A 21,467-nucleotide genomic window follows, 5' to 3' on the forward strand; every position below is an offset into this window, starting at 1 on the left:
CTGACAAAACTGTGTCCAGCAGGATTGAGCATATTTGCATAGGAAAGTTCAATTGCCTAATTGAAAATTCCATATTCTTTGGTGCAAGATGACCTTCCCAAATTGTATATCAACCAGTCTGGTCTGTTTTCATTCACAAGACATCAATTAGTAAATGCTGGGAAATTACAAAATCACTCCTGCTGCAATCAGGTCCTTTTTCATAATGGTGACTCCAGCAGCTGATTATCTACTCTGTTTCCCTCTGCAGTGTGCACAATGAACTATTCTTTCTATTCTGGTCTGAAGGTAGAAACCATGCTCCATAGCAAGTCCTTTTCCTTTTACTGAAGATAAATAGACATTCAATTGCATGACTAGAATGGATAATTTTGAAACACTTGAGGTGGTACAATCATTTAAGATTTTAGAGGTGCAATATAAAGGACAGCAAGGCCATTGCCCTGCAGAGCAACAGACTGGGACCAAGGCCACCTGTGTCAACATAAGAGAGTTTGTCTCTGAAACATTTTTCTAAAAGGCTGGAAGTATAGCTGTTCTAAAATTAATATGCCTTCCCAGGGAAAAAAATCACTCCACACAATTAAGAGATTAATAAAGAAAAATATCTTTAATGATAGCATGCATTCATATCTTGTAGTGGTTTTTGCTCCACCCATGCATGACCTTGGGCTATAGGGCCCAAAGGAGGTGGTGCTTCTTGCCATTGTACATGACCTCTTAAAAGGAAAGGGAGAAGGGTCACAAGTCCCTTCTCCCTGCTACCTGTGAGGTGGATTTGCTCCCAGTCAGATCAGAGGACGACTTCAGTGGCCTACTCCATTCTGTATTGGTGAGTGTATGTCCTCAATTTATATCTTAATAAATCCCTATTACTCATTAAATAGACTCACATGGATTGATCTTAATAAGTGGCCCCCATGTGAAAAAAAGATCCCACACTCCCTGTAGCTCCTGCACACAGCCTCCACAGCAGTGGTGGCAGGTATGCTGAGAGGCTCATGTGCTCACTGCAAGCCTGCCTTGCTAGCACCCCAAGCTGCTCAGTCCCAACCACATGGATCTGAGCCCCACATGCCCCACTAGGGCTACTCATGTGACCAAACCCTAACTCATGCAGGTGGCTGCTGGTGAGTTTCTCCACCCTGCAGAGCCTGTGTGCATGCAGTCCAACACCACCCCCCACCCCCCCACCCCCCCACCCCCACCCAGGAACTCAGATACCTCTGCTCAGGTGACTGGTGACTGCCTGCATACAGTGTGACTGTGCGGGGAGCCTATAGGCCAGGCGGCTCATGCAGCTTACAAGAAGCACAAGTGATCTGTGGTGGATAGAGCACTGCATCAGAGAGAAAGGTGCCCATGCTAGGCGCCTTTTGAGTTCTGGGTTTGTAGTGGCCAGATTGAGTCACAGACCCCCACCTGGTTACAGACTACCAGCAGACTGTTCCTTTTCTTTTAAAACTGTTCAGCATAGCGGCTGCCAACTCCTTCTTTTGAAACTCCTGCTGCTGCTGTCACCAGCATTTTGTGCACAGTGGCTGCAGTTCATGCAGCCAGCCCTGTAGGCTGTCTGCAGAAGTCCCAGAAGTGCTTCTAATTGTTCAGTATATTGCCTCATCTGTTGTGATCCAGGCAGCTCTGCCCAGTACTAGCTGGTAGGGGCTGCCCGATTTAGTGTTTGATTCACAGAGCCCATTCAGGAAGATGAGTCAGCTCACACCAGACTTGCCTTGTACACTACACCTGTGACACCTGCTGGCCAAACATCGCTACTACACTCAAGAACCATTGCACGAACTGGGACATCTGGAACACCTGTTAGGACCAGCTATCAAGGATTTCATTTGAGGTAAAATTACTCAATATTTACATATTAAACCGATTGATAAATAAAAAATAAAATTTTTCTTTACAAATTTTGAATATTTCTCAAACAATGGCAGGCAATTTCACCACTAGGAATTTAAAAACTTTTGTTTCTACTATGAATGAAATTTTACAATATACAACCAACCTGGGATGTATACAATGTTCACCATAATAGCAATTAGCAAGTGATATATCTCATATTATAGAAAAATTGGCTTAATAATAACATCAAAAATTAGACACTAATGAGACTGATACAGGCTTTACAAAGCAGTAATGAGGACTTAAATAGAAGGATTATTTCTATGTAATCTGCTAATTTACCACAAGAACTTCAGTCCATTAAAAATAACTGGACAATCAGATGTAATTTTATTGATAATAAATATAAATACTTAATGGATAAAACAATAAGTCTTTAGAGCAACCTTAATGCCATTCAGATAATTTCTAAAGAGGAAAGTTCATCGCTAATTGATAAATAGTCTTTGGAATCATATGTTTCTGATGAACATAAAAAATTATGATTCCATGAAATCTCTAGAATCCTTTACAACAGAGGAGGTTCAAACACTGCAAGAGGTGGCAATTAATTGATTTCAAGCTCTGGAGAAGTCCCTCAGTAAAGATAATAAAGAAACTAATAAGCAGACAGGCAAAGCCATGCAAGTAATAACATCACCAGGTGGCTCTTATAAAATGGCTTATTCTGTCACCATACATGAGAAGCCACCAGATGATACACATCTTGAAGAATATATGGAATATATCTGGCAACCTATTCATATAAGAGATTTAAAAAATATTAAGGAAGTGGTAGTCACCTATGGAATATATTCAACATACATAAAACAGATGTTAAATATGTGATCTTCTAGAAATAGAATTATACCAGATGACTGGAATCACTTCATCTCAGCTGTGTTAGAATATAGCCAGCAGTTACAATTGAAGAACTGGTTGAGAGAAGAAGCTAAAGTGCTGTGGGATGGTCTGTATGTCAAATTACTCTGATTGATCAATAAATAAAACACTGATTGGCCAGTTGCTAGGCAGGAAGTATAGGCAGGACTAACAGAGAGGAGAAAAGAAAGAACAGGAAGGCGAAAGGTGTCACTGCCAGCCACCACCATGACAAGCAGCATGTGAAGATGCCCGTAAGCCACAAGCCACGTGACAAGGTATAGATTTATGGAAATGGATTAATTTAAGCTATAAGAACAGTTAGCAAGAAGCGTGCCACAGCCATACAGTTTGTAAGCAATATAAGTCTCTGTGTTTACTTGGTTGGGTCTGAGGGGCTGTGGGACTACAGGGTGACAAAGATTTGTCCTGACTGTGGGCAAGGCAGGAAAACTCTAGCTACAAATGGCGCCCAACGTGTTGCCAAGAGTTTCCACCTAAAACCTGAGTAAAAAGATTCTAAAACAGAGCTAAAAACAGTTCCTAGTTGTCTCTTTCAAGTTAGCGGCAGCCTATGTGTTTGAGCTACTATGGCGGGTTTCTGGCATGTGCACTCACTCGACCTGCAACATGGCGGGAATGAGGCTGCTGCAAGTGGCACATTAAGCTGTGTCATGGATTTAGCCTTTGCTAGTACAAAACAAAAGAGGTTTCTGAGCTCTTGCTGCTTGGATAAAAGCATAGACCCAAGATGGCTCCCAGAGCTCTCGGAAAACGTACCACCACCATGTTGGGAAGCTAAAGTGGGCGGAGCCAGCAGCCACAGCGCCATTTCAGGCTTAGAAGGTTGCAGTTTAAAGCAATAGGCTCAAGGTAATATAAAAAATAAGCCACATAAAGATGGCTACCACACAGAGAATCTGGATTATGTTCTCTTTGATATTTGTAACTGAAAAAAAAAAAAAAACACTTGATTGCAAAAGCTGTTGAGATGCCAAAATGTATATTTTAAAGGTACCTTGACTTCAAAATTTGGATGTAAGAATATGTTGCTTTGGAAAGGAGGTTCTGCTTTTGTTTCCAAAGAAAGCCAGAGGTTATGGATTTGTTCCATATTAAGATACATCAGGTTTGACCAGCCAAGACTCGATGACACCATGGCCCAGATGATCCAACATCCAGAAAGGTTTGAAGGCAACTGGCTCAGACAATACAGCCTCATGGACTACTCCATAATCCTAAAATTTTCTTTCTGTCCCCATAAGATACAGCACCCCCCTCCAGCAGAAAGGAGTAAGAGACGCTACGCCCAAATTCCCAAATTATATGTAATTTTACTATGTTAAGGTTAAATCCTTCCTTTTTTAAAAAAAAGAAAAAGAAAAGAAAAGGGGAAATGCTGTGGGATGATTTGTATGTCAAATTACACTGATTGATCAATAAATAAAATACTGATTGGCCAGTGGCTAGGCAGGAAGTATAGGCAGGACTAACAGAGAGGAGAAAAGAAGGCAGAAGGAGACACTGCCAGCCATCGCCATGACAAGCAGCATGTGAAAATGCCGGTAAGCCACGAGCCACGTGACAAGGTATGGATTTATGGAAATGGATTAATTTAAGCTATAAGAACAGTTAGTAAGAAGCCTACCACAGCCATACAATTTGTAAGCAATAAAAGTCTCTGTATTTACTTGGTTGGTTCTGAGTGGCTGTAGGACTAGCGGGTGACAAAGATTTGCCCTGACTGTGGGCAAGGCAGGAAAACTCTAGCTACACTAAAGCCTTTGAGCCACAAGGAAAAATTTGAAGTTTTGAGATTTCCCAAGATTCAATTCTTGGTGAGGGCTGTTTTCCTGATATAAATGTAAAAGCTACCTTTGATGAGCATACATTATCCCTATGTCATACAGCAGCTTTAAATGCTTGGGGAAAACAATCCCAGAACCAGGGAAAACAACTGAGCTATATACAGTGGTTTTCCAAGGGTCCAAAAATGTTCACTGATTTTTTTTTTACAAAGGCTGACCATGGCTGTAAATGAGTCAATATCAGATCCACAATTAAGACAAGTATTAACTCAATCTTTGGCTTTTGATAATGCTAATACAGAATGCAAAAGCATACTTACACCTTTAAAGGTTAAGTCAGCACTTTTGGAAGAATGGATTGAACATATAAACAGTGTTAAGTCTCTTAACTATGGTAATGAGGCTTGGATAGGAAAGGTGATTTCCAGAGGTGGAAGGAGGCATTGAGGTAACAAATGTTTTAACTGTGGTACACCAGGTTATATAAGAAGAAATTGTATACAGGATGCTCCTAGAAGCAATGATTCTTCTAGAAATAACCCAAACAGGAGACCCCAACCTTCTAGATTATGCAGAAGATAGGATAAACACTGACATTGGACCAAGAATGCAGATCAACAAGAGACATATGAGGCAACCCTTTACCAGTGGGAAACACCTCAGGGTGCCTCGCACAGGCACCCAAATCAAACGTGGTTCAAACATTTCTAATCACTTTAAGACAATTAAATAACCTGGTGCCTAATATAAAGAACGATACTGCACTGGATGATAGAACAACTTTGATAGATGGGTCAAAAATCCCACCCAAAAAAACACTATTGCTGTGGGATGTTCTGTATGGCAAATGTGTTACTCTGATTGGTTAGTAAATAAAACACTGATTGGCCTGTAGTCAGGCAGGAGGAAGTATAGGCAGGACAAAGAGGAGAAATAATTCTGGAAGTGGAAGGCTGAGCAGAGACACTGCCAGCCGCCACCATGACAAGCCGCATGTAAGATGCCAGTAAGCCACGAGCCACGTTGCAAGGTATAGATTTATAGAAATGGGTTAATTTAAGATATAAGAACAGTTAGCAAGAAGCCTGCCATGGCCATACAGTTTGTAAGCAATATAAGTCTCTGTGTTTACTTGGTTGGGTCTGAGCAGCTGTGGGACTGGCGGGTGAGAGAGATTTGTCCTGACGGTGGGCCAGGCAGGAAAACTCTAGCTACACACTATAAAATGAATATTTTGGCAGACTTCCATAAATGGGCAAAGACCAAAGCTTAGAGCGGGAATTAACAACATTGTCCTGGAAGGACTGGTGATATAGTTGTGGATGTGACTATAATTACACCAAAATCATGGCATCTGAATTGGCCTCTTCAAGAGGTAACATGTCCAACTTCTAGTGATTAGAACCATATCTCAAGTAAAACAAAGTTCTAGGTGGGTTGAATGGATAGGACCAGAAGGACAAAGAGTAAGGCTGAATCTTTGGGGCTGAGATCTTTTACAGCAATGAAATACCCAGATTAGCATTCCTCCAATCTCAGAAGTGGAATGCAGACTAATTCGTGTTTCTGAGAATAGTATTATAAGATACTATAAAAAAATAAAAAATAAAAAAAAAAGCCACCTACCATTCAGGCTGTATATAAACAGAGCACAACTGCTGTTGAACTCTCAGAAGTACCAATGGCCCTACCTTTAAAATGGCTAACTGGTAAACTTGTTTGGGTTGGACAATGGCCTATGACACAGGAGAAACTACAAGCTTTAGAACAGTTGGTTCAGGAGCAGTTAAATGTTCAACACATTGAAGAATTTACCAGCCCTTGGAATTCTCCTATATTTGTTATGAAAAAGAAAGTTGGTAAATGGAGAATGCTGACAGGTCTGAGAGCCATAAAGGAATTTAGCCTATGGGCTTCCAACAGAATGGGATGCCCTTGCCCTCTCTGTTACCTAAAGAATGGCCTATTATAGTTATTGACTTAAAAGACTGTTTCTTTACCATACCCCTACAAAAAAAAGATAAGAGAAAAATTTGCCTTCACAGTATCTACCTACAATAACTTCAAGCTAGTCAAAAGCTATCAATGGAAGGTCCTCCTGTAGGGAATGTCATATAGCCCTACCCTGTGCCAATTTTGTGTAAATTACAATGTTTTGTGTAAAAACTGTTGGAAATAATGTGTGCAAACTGTTCCAGATTAAGATACATCAGGTTTCACCAGCCAAGACCCCTTGAAAGGTCTCTGATGACACCATGGCCCAAATTATCTAACATCCAAAACAGTTTCAAGGCAACTGGTTCACACAATACAGCCTCACGGACTACCCCATAAGCCTAAAATTTTCTTTGCATCCCCGTAAGATACAGCGCCCCTCTCCAGCAGGAATAGTAAGAGATGCTATGCCAAATTCAAATAACAACTGCTTAGAGGTGAATTGCTCACTCCCCTCTAAACCAGACATATTGCTTTAAAAAATGGTAAAGATTCTTGTGTACCAAATCAGAAGAGCCCTCTGGTGAGAGACAGAAAAAAAAACATTATTTTTAATTAAAACAGGTTGATTATAAATGGGATCTCTTTCTAAAATAGAAAAAGGGATATGATATATATAGGATATAGAGATAAGATAAAAGGGTAGATTAATAAACCTACTTTTAAAGAACAACTTGTTTAAAATGTTTTACATTGGTATAGATTTTAGTTGATGTTTAAAATGTTTTACATTGGTACAAATTTTAGTTTATTGATACAAACATGAAGTTAATTTTGTTATACTATATATATATATATTTCTATTCTTGTTTGAGGTATTATGTTTATCTAACTCATTTAAAATTGTAATAGATAATTAAGAAATAGATTAATAATTAGTCATCTATGATAATCATATTTATAGCCATGTTAGTTAAGTCTTCTAGGTATACATAGATATATTTCAGATAGTAGGTAGTCTTTAAACACTTCAAAGACCTACAGAATATGGCATTTAAAATGTTTTAAAAATTTAGACTTTCTGGTCAGTGAGACATGTCTGCTCCTGACAGCACTGGATTTACTTTGGAGAGGATGATGGGCATCAAAGACACTCCATATGGAGTTTATCTTCACCTTGGAAAAGATAGCCATTCGGGCAAGAAACTGTTTTTGCCTGGTCTGCTTGATCGACTGGACATGCAAGACCCATGGAAGGATTCTCACTGAACTTTGCTTGACAAGATGGTCCTTCAGGTTCCTGCTTCACAGAGAAAACTGCCAGACATTCTACAGGACACTGAAAAAAAAAAAATGACGGAGAGACTAGCCCTGTGAGCTAATGACAGATGACCCAACTTTACAAAGGAACATTAGGTGACTGTCCAGGCTGTCAGTTATCTCTGTCTATTGAAGTAATCTCAGTAATTTTCTATTTAACTATGACATGGACATTTAGCATGTCTTTCTTATTTGATGTTGTTCTTGTTGGTTATGTTATCACCCTTTGTTTTTCCTGAACAATACTTGATAATCATTCTTATTGTATATAGTTTTCATTAAGTTTAGAACCTTCTTATTTAGACAAAAAGGGGAAATGTAGTGGTATTTGCTCTGCCCATGACCTTGGGCTATAAGGCCTGAAGGAGTTGGTGCTTCTTACCATTGTATGTGACCTCTTAAAAGGAAAAGGAGAAGAGTCACAAGTCCCTTCCCCCTGTGAGGTGGATTCACTCCTGGTCAGAGCAGAGGATGACTTCAGCTGTCTACTCTGTTCTGTATTCATGAGTGTATTACCTCAATTTATATCTTAATAAATCCCTATTACCCATTAAATAGACTCATGTGAGTTGATCTTAATAATCTCTGGCTAATGCTCAAAGAAGAGCCACCCTAGAATAGATTGTGCATTCCACATACACTGCCATCTTTGTATCTTTTAGGTTCAGGCTCCAGGCTACACTTTGAACAATTTTAATAGGGACAGAAGTCTGTAGTGGTTGGAACTTCCAGACCAAAGCTGGAATGGCTACCCACTACAGAAGTCTGCAAGTCTAGCCACTCAGGCAGATGTGAGACATGCATAGCAAAGATATACCCAGAATAATTTAAGTACACCAGTGACATGAAACAGTAGGACCTTCTTCAGTGACAGAATCCTGAGGTGGAGGAGCCCAGGGGATGAAAAAGATAGGAAAAGTATAAAGTAGAAAATATAAAAGCTGGGTTGGGGAGGTCTTGCACAAGCTATGTCTCATGCCAAGAAAGCATTTTAAAATGATTAGCATATTATATACATTCCAGGGGGCAAATGGAAAGAAATGGAGAACTTCTCTTAAGTCAGCAGAAAGTGTCATACAATAGGACAAATTCAGCAGGCTGATCTAACACTGTTGCATAAGTGGATCACAGGGTTTCTCAAAAACATTACTGACTAAGCCCACCGTGGCATTGGGACTGATAACCATAGGCCCATGTGGTAGGAAGAATTAGGTTCTCAGGATCTAAAACAACCCCTGCACAAAGGCCCTGAGCCCAAATCATTACCATCTCACAAACATATTCCTGGTTTTAGAGAAAGAGCTGTTTTTTATTATCAAAATATCAAGCCCTTGGGGGATAACTCCCAAGGCCTAGATCCTAGGCCATCTCTGGCTCTGCCAAGCACATTCCTTCTCCTTGTGTGAGAGCCTAAAGGAAAAGTTGTTGGTCAGGCCAGCCCGCAACACAACAATGTTTTCCTTTTCAAATAGCTGTCACCTGATGTCATATTGCCCATCTATCAGTACTTAGCTTTTCTCAAGAAGAAAATTGAACCTTTATGGCACACCAGGCCTGAATGTTGCTTGTGACCCTGTAATGCCCCTTGAGCAGTTTGTTAAGAGGCCTGTTCTTCGATATGGGGATGGGCCTAGTGGCTGGTTGTAAAACAGGGGTGGCTTCTTTGAAATAGTTTGGAGCCAAATGTCTGGACAATCCTGGTGAACAAATGTGTATTCTAGCATCCTAATCTCTAATAGGCCTGGTTAGCATATATTTACCTTTTGGGTATTTAGAGGCAGTCCTCCCTCAGCTAAATTATGCTTTGTGAGAGTATTGCCTAAGCATTTGGAAATCCTTTGTATCACCAATTCTATTCTTCTATTTCACAAGAAGTAGAGTGCTACCCAACATAAGAGATGCCATTTACAACTTTCAAGAAATTAAACACAAATAGATCTTTCACCTAAATGTTAAATGTGAAGTGCAGAACTTCTAGAAGATGCTAGAGAAACTAGGTCTCTCTGAATTTGGTGACCTGCTTCCATGGATGTACCAAAAGCATGTTTACCTGGACTACAAAGATGTTTTGACACACAGTTCCCTGCTAACAATGCTGTGTGCAGAGGCAGCTTGTGGAATTAAGTTATTCAGAGGCAGGCACCTGGGTCTAGGGAGTTTCAAAGACCACACAGGACCTCACAGGACACAAAATCTGGCTGCAAGCTCCCACCCAACCTCAGAGGGGAGCACCACACCATCTCAAGGCTAACCATCTGCTCTTCCCATATGGGAACAACAGCCCCTTGTTCACCATGTCATGCATCCCAGATTGCCCATGCTCCCCACTCAGCTCCCTGCAGAAGCACTCAAAACACTGAGCAGAACAGCACAGAAAAACACTGAAGCCCACTCTGCTCCACAGTCAAGCCTGTGTCCTAGTCCCAGTAAGAGCCCTGCACACTTCTGACTGGCAGATCAGACTGGAGGCCCTGATTGGCTAGTGAGGCCTGGTTGACAAGAGAAACTCCCTTAGGGTTACACTGTGCTTAAAGACACAGCACAATGGTTCTTGGTCATGCCTTCCACTTCAGACCCAGACTTTTCCAAATCTACAGAGATAAGCATTTCAATAGCACTTGCCTTGGCTCCAATAGCTAACTCTGCTATCTTCCTGCACTCCATAGGCATTTCCCATTCTTCCTCCTGGACACAACGTGGCTAGCTTGCACAGCCATTACACAATGTGGAGAAGAATGATTCCCCTCTCCCTTAAATGAAAAGTTACCCACAATATTAACAATTAAAAGAGATTTTATGACAAAAAAAGGAAATGCTTGTTCTGTGGCTTCACACTGAGGTAATTTTTATCTGAAGGTACTTTTTATCTGGTTGTCCCAGGATGTCACAGGCCATGACATAAATACAACAGATAGCAATTAATAAGTCAGGTATCGACCAACCAGATGAATAACTCCCTGGTGGAGGAATCTTGTTAATCAAGACTTACAGGACTACAGACTCTGAAAACCAGTTGCTTCTGTTTGTAACTTTTCTCATGTGCCAGTACATTCTTCCCTAAAAACAGCTATAGGTTGTAGCTAGAGTTTTCCTACCTTGCCCACAGTCAGGGCAAATCTTTGTCACCCACCAGTCCCACAGCCACTCAGACCCAAACAAGTAAACACAGAGACTTATATTGTTTACAAACTGTATGGCTATGGCAGGCTTCTTGCTAACTGCTCTTACAGCTTAAATTAATCTATTTCCATAAATCTATACCTTGCCACGTGGCTCGTGGCTTACCGGCATCTTCACATGCTGCTTGTCATGGTGGTGGCTGGCAGTGTCTCCTTCTGCCTTCATGTTCTTTCTTTTCTCCTCTCTGTTAGTCCCGCCTATACTTCCTGCCTAGCCACTGGCCAATGAGTGTTTTATTTATTGAGCAAACAGAGCAATTTGACATACAGACCACCCCACAGCACTTCCCCGTTTCTTTTAAAAAAAAAGAGGAAGGTTTTAACTTTTACACATCTCCAAAGCCAGCTTGATATATTTGGGAATTTGGGCGTAGCGTCTCTTACTCCTTCCTGCTGGGGGGTGGGGGGAGTGCTGTATCTTATGTGGACACAAAGAAAATTTTAGGATTATAGAGTAGTCCATGAGGGTGTATCATCTGAGCCAGTTGCCTTGAAACGGTTCTGGATGTTGGATCATCTGGGCTTTGGTGTCATTGGAGACCTTTCAGGGGTTCTTGGCTGGTCAAACCTGACGTATCTTAATCTGGAACAAATCCATAACTTCTGGCTTTCTGTGGAAACAAAAGCAGAGCCTCTTTTCTAAAGCAACATATCCTTACATTCAAATTTTGAAGTCAAGGAACCTTTAAAATATACATTTTGGCATAACTCAACAGCTTTTGCAATCAAATATTTTTCTTCAGTTACAAATATCAAAGAGAACATAATCCAGATTCTCTGTGTGGTAGCCATCTTTATGTGGCTTATTTTATATATTACCTTGAGCCCATTGCTTTAAACTGCAGCATTCTAAGACTGAACAGGCACTGGCGCTGTGGCTGCTGGCGCTGCCCACTTCAGCTTCCCAACATGGCGGTGGTACGATTTCCGCAAGCTCTGGGAGCCATCAACTTTCAGAAATAGTGGGTCTATGCTTCTATCAAAGCAGCATGTAGCCCAGAAACCTCTTTTTTGTTTTGTACCAGCAAAGGCTAAATCCACGATGCAGCTTAATGTACCACTTGCAGAAGCCTCATTCCCGCCAAACTGTAGGTCGAGAACACACGCCAGGAACCCGCCATAGTACCTCAAACACGAAGGCTGCCACTAACTTGAGAGAAACAACTAGGAACTGTTTTTAGCTCTGTTTTAGAATCTTTTTATTCAGGTTTTAGGTGGAAACTCTTGCCCCATGTTGGATGCCATTTGTAGCTACAGTTTTCCTGCCTTGCCCACAGTCAGGACAAATCTTTGTCACCCTCTAGTCCCACAGCCCCTCAGACCCAACCAAGTAAACACAGAGACTTATATTGCTTACAAACTGTATGGCCGTGGCAGGCTTCTTGCTAACTGTTCTTACAGATTAAATTAATCCATTTCCATAAATCTATACCTTGCCACATGGCTCGTGGCTTACCGGCATCTTCACATGGTCGCTTGTCATGGCAGTGATACCTTTCGCCTTCTTATTCTTTCTTTGCTCCTCTCTGTTAGTCCCGCCTATACTTCCTGCCTAGCCACTGGCCAATGAGTGTTTTATTTATTGACCAATCAGAGTAATTTGACATACAGACCATCTCACAGCCATAGGTATTTTCCCCATTGCTTGTGTGTTAATCTTGTGTATATATTCCATCAATTTGACACACACATATATGTATCTGTGCATGGTCAGGAAGATGATCTCTTCTTAAGGTGTATAATTATGATGAATAGAATACTAGGATATTTTTCATAACTCAGACTGATATAGGAAAATAGCAATATTCTCAGTTACAAAGACAGCTTTTTACACCACTAGACTACAAAACAAACAAAGCAGACTAGTCACCCCTGCAAATGAAATGCACAAGGACAAATCCCAAGTGTCTAATTGTGGAACCAAGGTCAGGCATGAAACAACTTTAGTGCCAGTTTTTCACTTGTAAAAGCTTGGCAGATAAGATTAAAGATATAAAATTCCTGTACAAATCCTCTCCGCAATTGACTTTCTGCACATACTCCTAACCTCACTTTTATGATATAAGGCTCAAGGTTCAGCCAACTAACTGTTTATTGCTTAGGTCCTGAATTTCAATGTCACTCTCCATAATGTCTCACAGGCTACATGCCTCTCATCTGTATGGCCAAGCATTGTCATGGTTACTTACTTCCAGCTGATCAGTGTGACATCCTGAGAGAAACTGTGTTATTTCTCATGGTTCTGTTTCTTATTGTTTATTCAAGAAATGCTATGTGATCCTGAAAGTGTAATTCATCTCTGTCCAGAGTTTGTGCTGTAAGGAGGGATGCAGAAGAGAGATTTGTAGAGAGAAGAGAGAACTGTGTAGATGAGATGTATAGCTGTGAGGAGAATGTAGCTGTGTTGAGACAGAGATTTTCAGAGAGGATTTTTCAAGATGAAGTAAAAAAGAAAGTTACCATCAGAACATATGTATTTTTCCTGGTTACCCCTCAGATAGAAAAGTCTAGCCTTGCTGCATTCATGGATATTTTTGTATACCTAAGTGCTGCTAGCAGGCTGGCCCTCCAGGCAGTGATACCAGGGACTTCAGACAAACAGGAGAGAAAAGCAGGAACCAGATCACAAACAAGATACGTCTTTCTGCCATCACAAGGCTGGATGATGGCTCCATTGCTTTAGGAGTTTTCTTCTAAAATTCATTTCAATCTCTTGACAATTTAACAATAAAAAGTGTAGTCTTCACAATAAGTTGAATATTTAGAGAGAAATGGAGCAAAGAAGAATGCCTTTATGAGCACTATTGTTAGATAGCATATCTCACTCAGCAGACAGCTGAAAAAAAAACACAGCAGTATTAGTCAAGGTTCTCTGCTGGAACAAAATTGATAGGATAAATCTCTGTATGTATTTAGAAAGTGGATTTGTTAGAATGTCTCACCGGCTGTGGTCCTGCTAGTCCAACACTGGCTGTCTACCAATGGAAAGTTGAAGAATTCAGTCTATGAGGCTAAATGTCTTAGCTGATCTTCAGTATACATCACAATTACTAAGAACCAGGCTCTAAAAAGGGTAAAGAAATGACCTTTCTAGCCACAGCCAGGGCAATCAGTTGAAGAGAAACAGCTTCCTTCTTCAATATATTCTATATACTTAGACTGCCACCAGAAAGTCTGACCTAAATTAAGGGTGGATCTTATTACCCCAAAAGATCCAGACTAATAAAGGGTTTTCCCATTTCAAACTCTCTAATTAAGTAAAATCCCTCACAGGTATACCCAATTCTTTGTGTATTAGTTAATTCCCAAGGTAGTCAGTTTGACTACCAAGAATAACCATCAGAACAGCCAAGACAGAAGAAATGAGAAAAATGTCTTGCCTGCAGGAGGCAAGGAGAGCATGGGAGTTATTTCTAAAACAATACTTTTTCTTAAAAAAGAAGCATGTTGATTTTACTTAGGGAATCTGGACATGTTCATGTAGAGTTCTCTCTCTTCCTAAGCATGTTCAATTAACAAATCCACTTCTAAACATGACTATAATGTAAAAGTAGAGACATTTAGGGACATTCACACCCAAAAGTCATACAGAAACATATATAAATTATAAAAATTATGGAAAGAAATGTCTCTGGCATGTTCATCTTGTAACACAAGGTCTTTGCTGAAAAATCAAGGAAATGGTACTGTGAAATTAGATTGCTGTGGAGCCTATAATACCTGTCAATCATGATGTTTCATCTAATATAATAGATAGATGTATCAATGCCACAATTCTCACAATAACAGAGGACAGAGAACACAAATACAGAAAGGAAAAGTCACCTATCAGCACTGTGGTCACTGCTCTTAGTTGGATGGCTCTGCTGAGCTATTTTGAGCTCAGAATAAGATTGCTTTTGCCATTGTGCAGACTGGCTCAGTAGAAGGCCACAGCTATTTCCATGCAGGACAAAAAGGAGTTCATTTTAACTATCCCTGGCTGCTGTCTGTCTCAGGCCTGTGATATCACTGCAGGAAATAAAATTCAATTCTTTTTTCTTTTTTTAAAAACTGTTTTTAATTTTAGTTATGTGGGTGTTTTACCTGCATGTGTCTGTGCACAGTACCTATAGAGGCCAGTAGAAGGCAGGAGATGCCTGGGACTGGAGTTACAGCAAATGGCTAGCTACCATGATTCTGGGAAAGAAACCTGGGTCCTCTGTAAAAATACCCAGTGTTATTAATTGCTGAGCCATCTCTCTAGTCCCTCCTTTTATTTAAAATTTATTTCTATACATTTCATTTAAATGATACTATAACACTTTCCCCTTTTTTCTCTTCATTCCATCCCTTCTCAAATAATTCACTTCCAACTTCTTTCTTGTAAAGTATGTATGAATAAGTATGCTGAAAGATATGAATACAACCTGCTAAGTCTGGGGTTTTTTTTTTGTTGGTTTTATGTATATGGGTTGCAGAGCTAATGATAAAATAGAGAGCAGTAAGGAGATTATACATAGTAACACAGACGAAGATTCAAACTTGTATGTCAAAGATCACTATTATAAGTGTTTCAGCTGGGAGGTGTTGGCACATGTCTTTAATCCCAGTACTTGGAAGGCAGAGGCAAGTGAATCTCTGTGAGTTTGAGGCCAGCCTAGTCTACAAAATGAGTTCCAGGACAGGCTCAAAAAAAAAAAAGCTACACAGAGAAACCCTTTCTCAAAAACAAAACAAAACAAAAAGTGTGTTTCAGTAGAAGGCTGTGCAGATGTCCATGAATTAATATCCAGATTCTTTTTATTTTGAGCAGCTAACAGAACAGTGGAGTAGTCTCATTTCTAATAAACAGATAAAATAACTTGACTCAAAGTAACTTTGGGGAAAATATATTCATTTAATTCATCATTTTATGGTATATCCCTATCAATCAAGACATTCCCATCTATGGTCCCCAAAGTCTCATGTAAATCATAACATCAAACACTTTCAAATTCTTAAAGTCCATAGTATTTAAAAATTCCAACATTTGCCAGGCAGTGGTGGCACACGCCTTTAATCCCAGCACTTGGGAGGCAGAACCAGGTGGATCTCTGTGAGTTTGAGGCCAGCCTGATCTACAGAGCAAGATCCAGGATAGGCACTAAAACTACACAGAGAAACTCTATCTTGAAAAACCAAAAAAAAGGAAAGAAAAGAAAAATTTCAACATTTAAAAAGTCTACAGTCTCCTTAATGTATATTCTGTGAAAAAAAAATGAGTAACAGCCCACTGTTTTCAAAAAGGGAAGAACAGGAGCATAGCAAATAATCAATCACATTTAAGAAAACTAAAACAGTAAGCTATGCTCGTGTTCTTCCCCTTTGGAACAGCTTTCTGTACCACATTGTGCAAATTCTGAGATTCTTAATGATATTTTGGGCTCTCGTGGACTGGGAAAGCTCCATGTTTCAGGCTTTCTCATCTCTAGCATATACAGCTTTCCTACCATGTCAATTCTACTCCACATCTGGAGCTATCTATTCTTTGTTATCCTATGGGTCTAGAATCTACACCTTCATGTGCCCACTGTAATCAGTATCTTCTCAGGTCCTCTCTGCAGGTGTTTCAAGTCTGTTACAAGGTCAACAGCTCTCCCTGAGCCCTTCAATTTTGGATTGGCAGTCAAGACATTGAAGTAAAAGAATCTCAACAAACTCCCAGTCTGGGCCAGATAGCAAGCAAGGGTAGTTTCTACTCCTTCAACCTACTGTATGTTGATTCTACTATTAACCTGATCACACTGTATCCACAGTCAGGAGCTAGAGAGTGATAAATGCTGGTCCTTATTACATAATCCAGTAACAAGATCATGGAATGGAATGATGCTACTGCTTCTGGGGTGGGGGGGAAAAGTCTTCTCTTCTCAATGAACTCAATATACAATCTAATTTGTCATAAGTACACCCCAGAGAATAACATGATCTAGATAAGCCCTCACAGGTATGTCTGGAGGAGTATCCCTTGGCTAATTCTAGATCTCATCAAGTTGAAAATCAATATTAACCATCACACAAAATTAATAAAATTTGCTATGTAGAGAGAGAAAAACCTTTTTTAAAAAAGTGGTATCTCAGATACCAATGACCCATGTTTGAGGCCAAAGCATACAAAACCTTTTGAGTATGAACTTACTCCTTTGCCAGATGCAAGCAGCAATTTTCTGATGATTGCCAGGACAGAATAATGAATCTCATGTAAGGCACAGTACAGAACTCTTCTGACTCATGCTTTTACCTTTTTAAATCAGAATCCTACACAAGCCTCCTCAGGAACTGACCTATGATCCAGTTACCAAAGAGAAGGAGAGACAGAGAGACAAAGAGGAGAGTGAGATAGAGAGAGACAAAGAGGAGAGTGAGAGACACACACACAGAGAGACTCCCTAAGAACCTATTAAAATAAAACATACAAAGTCACCAAAACTGCAACATGGCTTTGTATCAATTCTTAAGTGCAGCTCTGCCTCACAGGACCATACTTTTCCAAAGTCCTTTCTTTCTACTATTATCTGTGCTAAATCCATGATAAACATCTTCTTACCCAGGTGTGGTCACATGAGGTGAAGGAAAGTGGATCTCTTCAAGTTCCAGGCCTAGCCTATATATTACATAGTGAGTTCCAGGCCAGACAGGGTTAGAAAGTGAGACTGTGTCTCAAAACAGAGTCACTTCAAAAATCTCTACTTAAAAAAAACTTTAGGGCTGTGATATGGTGATATTTTAATTGTACTGAAATGTGATTTTAATTGTATGTTAATAAATAAAGTTGCCCGGGGGTCAGAGCTATTAGAGCCATAGCAAAAGCTGGGCGTTGGTGGTGCAAGCCTTTAATCCCAGCACTTGGTAGGCAGAGCTAGGTAGATCTCTGTGTGTTCAAGAATACAGCCAGCATTGGAGACACATGCCTTTAGTCTCAATACCATAGAAGACCTGGAGGGCTGTACAAAAGACAGTGACAAGGCAGTTATGTGATTGGTTTTACAACCAATGAGAAGGCAGAACAGAAAGTCTATATAAAGACAAACAGACAGGAAGTAGGTCCCTTTCGGAGAGGTCTCTTGGCTTAAGAGGCTAGCTGCAGCAGGTGGGTAAGGCTCTTAGCTCTGATCTCTTGGCTTTCTTCTTTGCATTGGTTCTGTGTTTCTTATTTAATAAGACGGTTGGTTACATCTACACCGTGAAAATGGTTTAACAGGTAAAATACTCACCTTGCAACTATCCTTTTACTTCTGCATTATAAAGACAGTTGCCTATAACACAATGCTTTTAAAGCAAGATAAAAGGCAGACAAGAGAAATCCTGCAAGTCTATTTACATGTGACAGCAAACTAGAGACCATGTCTCAAATATCCTGAAGAGAAAGGATCAACACCTTATATTTCAACACATACATACAAACAGACATAATTAAATTAATAATAAAATTATAATTAGATGATGTGGCATACACCTTTTATTCCAATATGTGGGCAGCAGAGGCTGGCAGAGTTCTGGGAGTTTGGGGCCAACCTCATCTACATTCTGAGTTCAAAGATAGCCAGAGATACATAGAGAAACCCTGTCTCAAAATAAAATTCCAACTCTGATTTGTATTGACTCATCCTGAAATCCCTTTCCAAAATGCACTGAAGTGTCCCAGCTTAATCTCAGCAGAGGTCCCGAGGTTCAGGGACAATATCATTTCTTGTGTCAGTCACTGGTCCCTGTCAAATTATTCCCAGAAGACTATAACACATAGCTCCAGAGAAGCTAGCTAACAAGGAGGACCCAAAGAGGGATGCATAGATCACTGGTAAGGGAAAATAGATGAGATCTCTATAAGTAAACTAGGGGTTGAGGGAGGGCAATGGAGAGTAGAGGATGGGGCATGAGAACATAAAGGAATGGGATGGTCAAGCTGGAATAGGGATGGAGTGGACAAACAATGAAAGAGATACCATGATAGAGGGAGACTTCATGGGGATAGGGTTAGCTAGGGAAGTTCCCAGGAACCCACAAGCATGACCCCAGCTTAGACTACTAGCAATAGTAGAGAGGGTGCCTGAACTAGCTTACCCCAGTAATCAGATGGGTGAATACCTAACTGTCATAATAGAGCCTTTCTCCAGTAACTGGTGGAAACAGATGCAGAAATCCACAGTCAAGCACCAGGTCGAGCTCCAGGAGTCCAGTTGAAGAGAGAGAAGAGGGATTCTGTGAGCAACGGGCATCAAGATCATGATGGGGAAACCTACAGAGACAACCAAACCAAACTAGTGGAAACTCATGAAATTTAGATCAACACCTGTGGAGCCTTCACAGGACTGGACTAGCCCCTCTGCATAAGCAAGACAGTTGATCTGTTTAAGGGACCCCCTGGTAGTAGGATCAGGATACATCCCTGATACATGAGCTAGCTTTTCGGAGCCCGCTACTTATGGTAGGACACCTTGCACAGCCTTGAGGCAGGAGGAGGGGCTTGGACTTGCCTTGAATGTACCAGGCTCTGCTGACCTGGATGGGAGGCCTTACCTTCTTGTAGGAAGGAGTGGGTTGTGGGTTAGGGGAAAGGCTGGAGAGGTGGGAGGAGGGAATGAGGTATCTATGATTGGTAGATAAAATAAATTTTTAAAAAATTAATATAAAAAAAGAAAGAAATGAACATAGCCAAGTATAGTAGCAGAGCCAGGCAGATCTCCTTGAATTCAAACCAGTTTGATCTACATAGTGAATATGATAGTAAGATATTCCTCAATAACACACACTGACAAATATAGTTGAATATAATTCTGCTTTGTTGTTTGAGACAAGATCTCATTAGAAAGCTCCAGCTAGCCTAAAACTCACACTGTATAATTTAATGAATAATATATTGAATATTTTAAAACAAATTAAACATTTCATTTTATATCACTGGCTCATTATTCAAAGCATGACAGTTTTCTATACAAGAGGGAGCTTCCAAACAACCATCTTCATATTTACTTATATTTCAAGAGAACTGAAAGTGGGAGAAATTTTATACTGTTTACATTCCTAGGTTGTTTTCCTCCATCCAATTATTCTATGAAATCAATAAACTTTTTCTTGAACTTTTTCTAATTTAGAAACATTTTAACTAGTTTATTTGTAAAATGAGTTATTTGCACATTTTGTTTAATACTAAGACTCCAATTGTGGAAGCTGAAACAATGACTATTAAAGTAAATATTAGAGCTGCCAGTTACCCAGTGAATTTTAAGAATGTTTTTCTAAAATAGTTAGAAAATTTCCAAGTATTGTATTGAAATTTTTCAAATACCACTCTATTTTTAATTTTACTGGGATCAAAAAATAAAAGGTGGTTGTTGATCTCAGGAGATCTTTTTTTTTTTATTCTTTTTTTTTTATGGAACACTTCACGAATTTGCGTGTCATTCTTGCCCAGGGGCCATGCTAATCTTCTCTGTATCGTTCCAATTTTAGTATATGTGCTGCTGAAGCGAGCACAAGAGATTTTTTTTGTTTGAATCTAATCTTTATCAATTTTGATGGTATCTACAGTCCCTTCCTTACTGCTTCCTGTCTCCCATCTGTCCACAGTCCTCCAAATTTCTATGGTATTTAGCTCTGCTCTCTGACTCCAAACAAGCTTTATTATCAAAGTATCACACAACACCCTGCATTTCTCATATATCTCACTCTTTTGCTACTTTCATTCCCGTATGCAGCTCTCCATGGCAGATGTCTTAGCTTGGACATTTCAACATCCTGTGGTCTCAAATGCAACCCAGCTTCACTCACCACTTCATGCAATGAACTCTCACAATCTCTTCACTGGGGCTCTGACTCTGCCAAACATAGATGGGTACAATAGTGATAAACTGACCACAGAAGAATCCATGATGCAAACCTTTACATTTTGCATCTTTCTTGTTTCCAGAATCAGTACAACATAGGTGGTCCTGCCAAGATTTAATGGACCCTACCTAGCCTGGACCAAATTTACTCCAGGTTCTGTATGATGTTGCTCCTAGGACAAGGAATTATTTTGTATATACCTTCCATAAATTAAGGGCTTAGCTGGATGGAGTCTTACACTTGGGGCACCTTCCTAGGCTTCAAATGCAGAGTAAGGGCCTTCCTTTAATGGTGTTAAAATCCTTTAAAATCCATACATCTTTTTTTACAACTGGACTGCCATCTCAAACTACCTAGTGCTGTTTTTCTCAACAAAACACAGAGTTTTCATTTCTTTCTACTTGTATTTCTTTTTCACTGAAGACCTGAATGAGTCAACAGTAATAACCATCCAACAGAAGCAATATTTTGTCTAAGATATCAGCCCATTTGCCTTACTCACTTTTTCAGGACATGGAGATAATAAGAAAGATTTGGGGCCAAAATATCACCGAAATTAACTGTAGCTAAATTTTTCATGAAGGCTTCTAAGTACCTGAGCTTACTT

At 40.0% G+C, this 21,467-nt stretch overlaps 1 non-coding gene and 1 pseudogene across 1 annotated transcript; both read right to left on the bottom strand.

The window, feature by feature from the left end:
* The window catches only part of LOC114685660, a 41,282-nt pseudogene that overhangs the window by 12,012 nt on the left and 7,803 nt on the right, over window positions 1-21,467 (bottom strand).
* Window positions 20,403-20,509, bottom strand: LOC114685668. The gene has a single exon (XR_003733483.1). It is a non-coding gene; the product is annotated as a U6 spliceosomal RNA (small nuclear RNA).

Source organism: Peromyscus leucopus, chromosome 12, assembly GCF_004664715.2.
Source record: "Peromyscus leucopus breed LL Stock chromosome 12, UCI_PerLeu_2.1, whole genome shotgun sequence".
In the NCBI taxonomy this organism is placed as follows: domain Eukaryota; kingdom Metazoa; phylum Chordata; class Mammalia; order Rodentia; family Cricetidae; genus Peromyscus; species Peromyscus leucopus.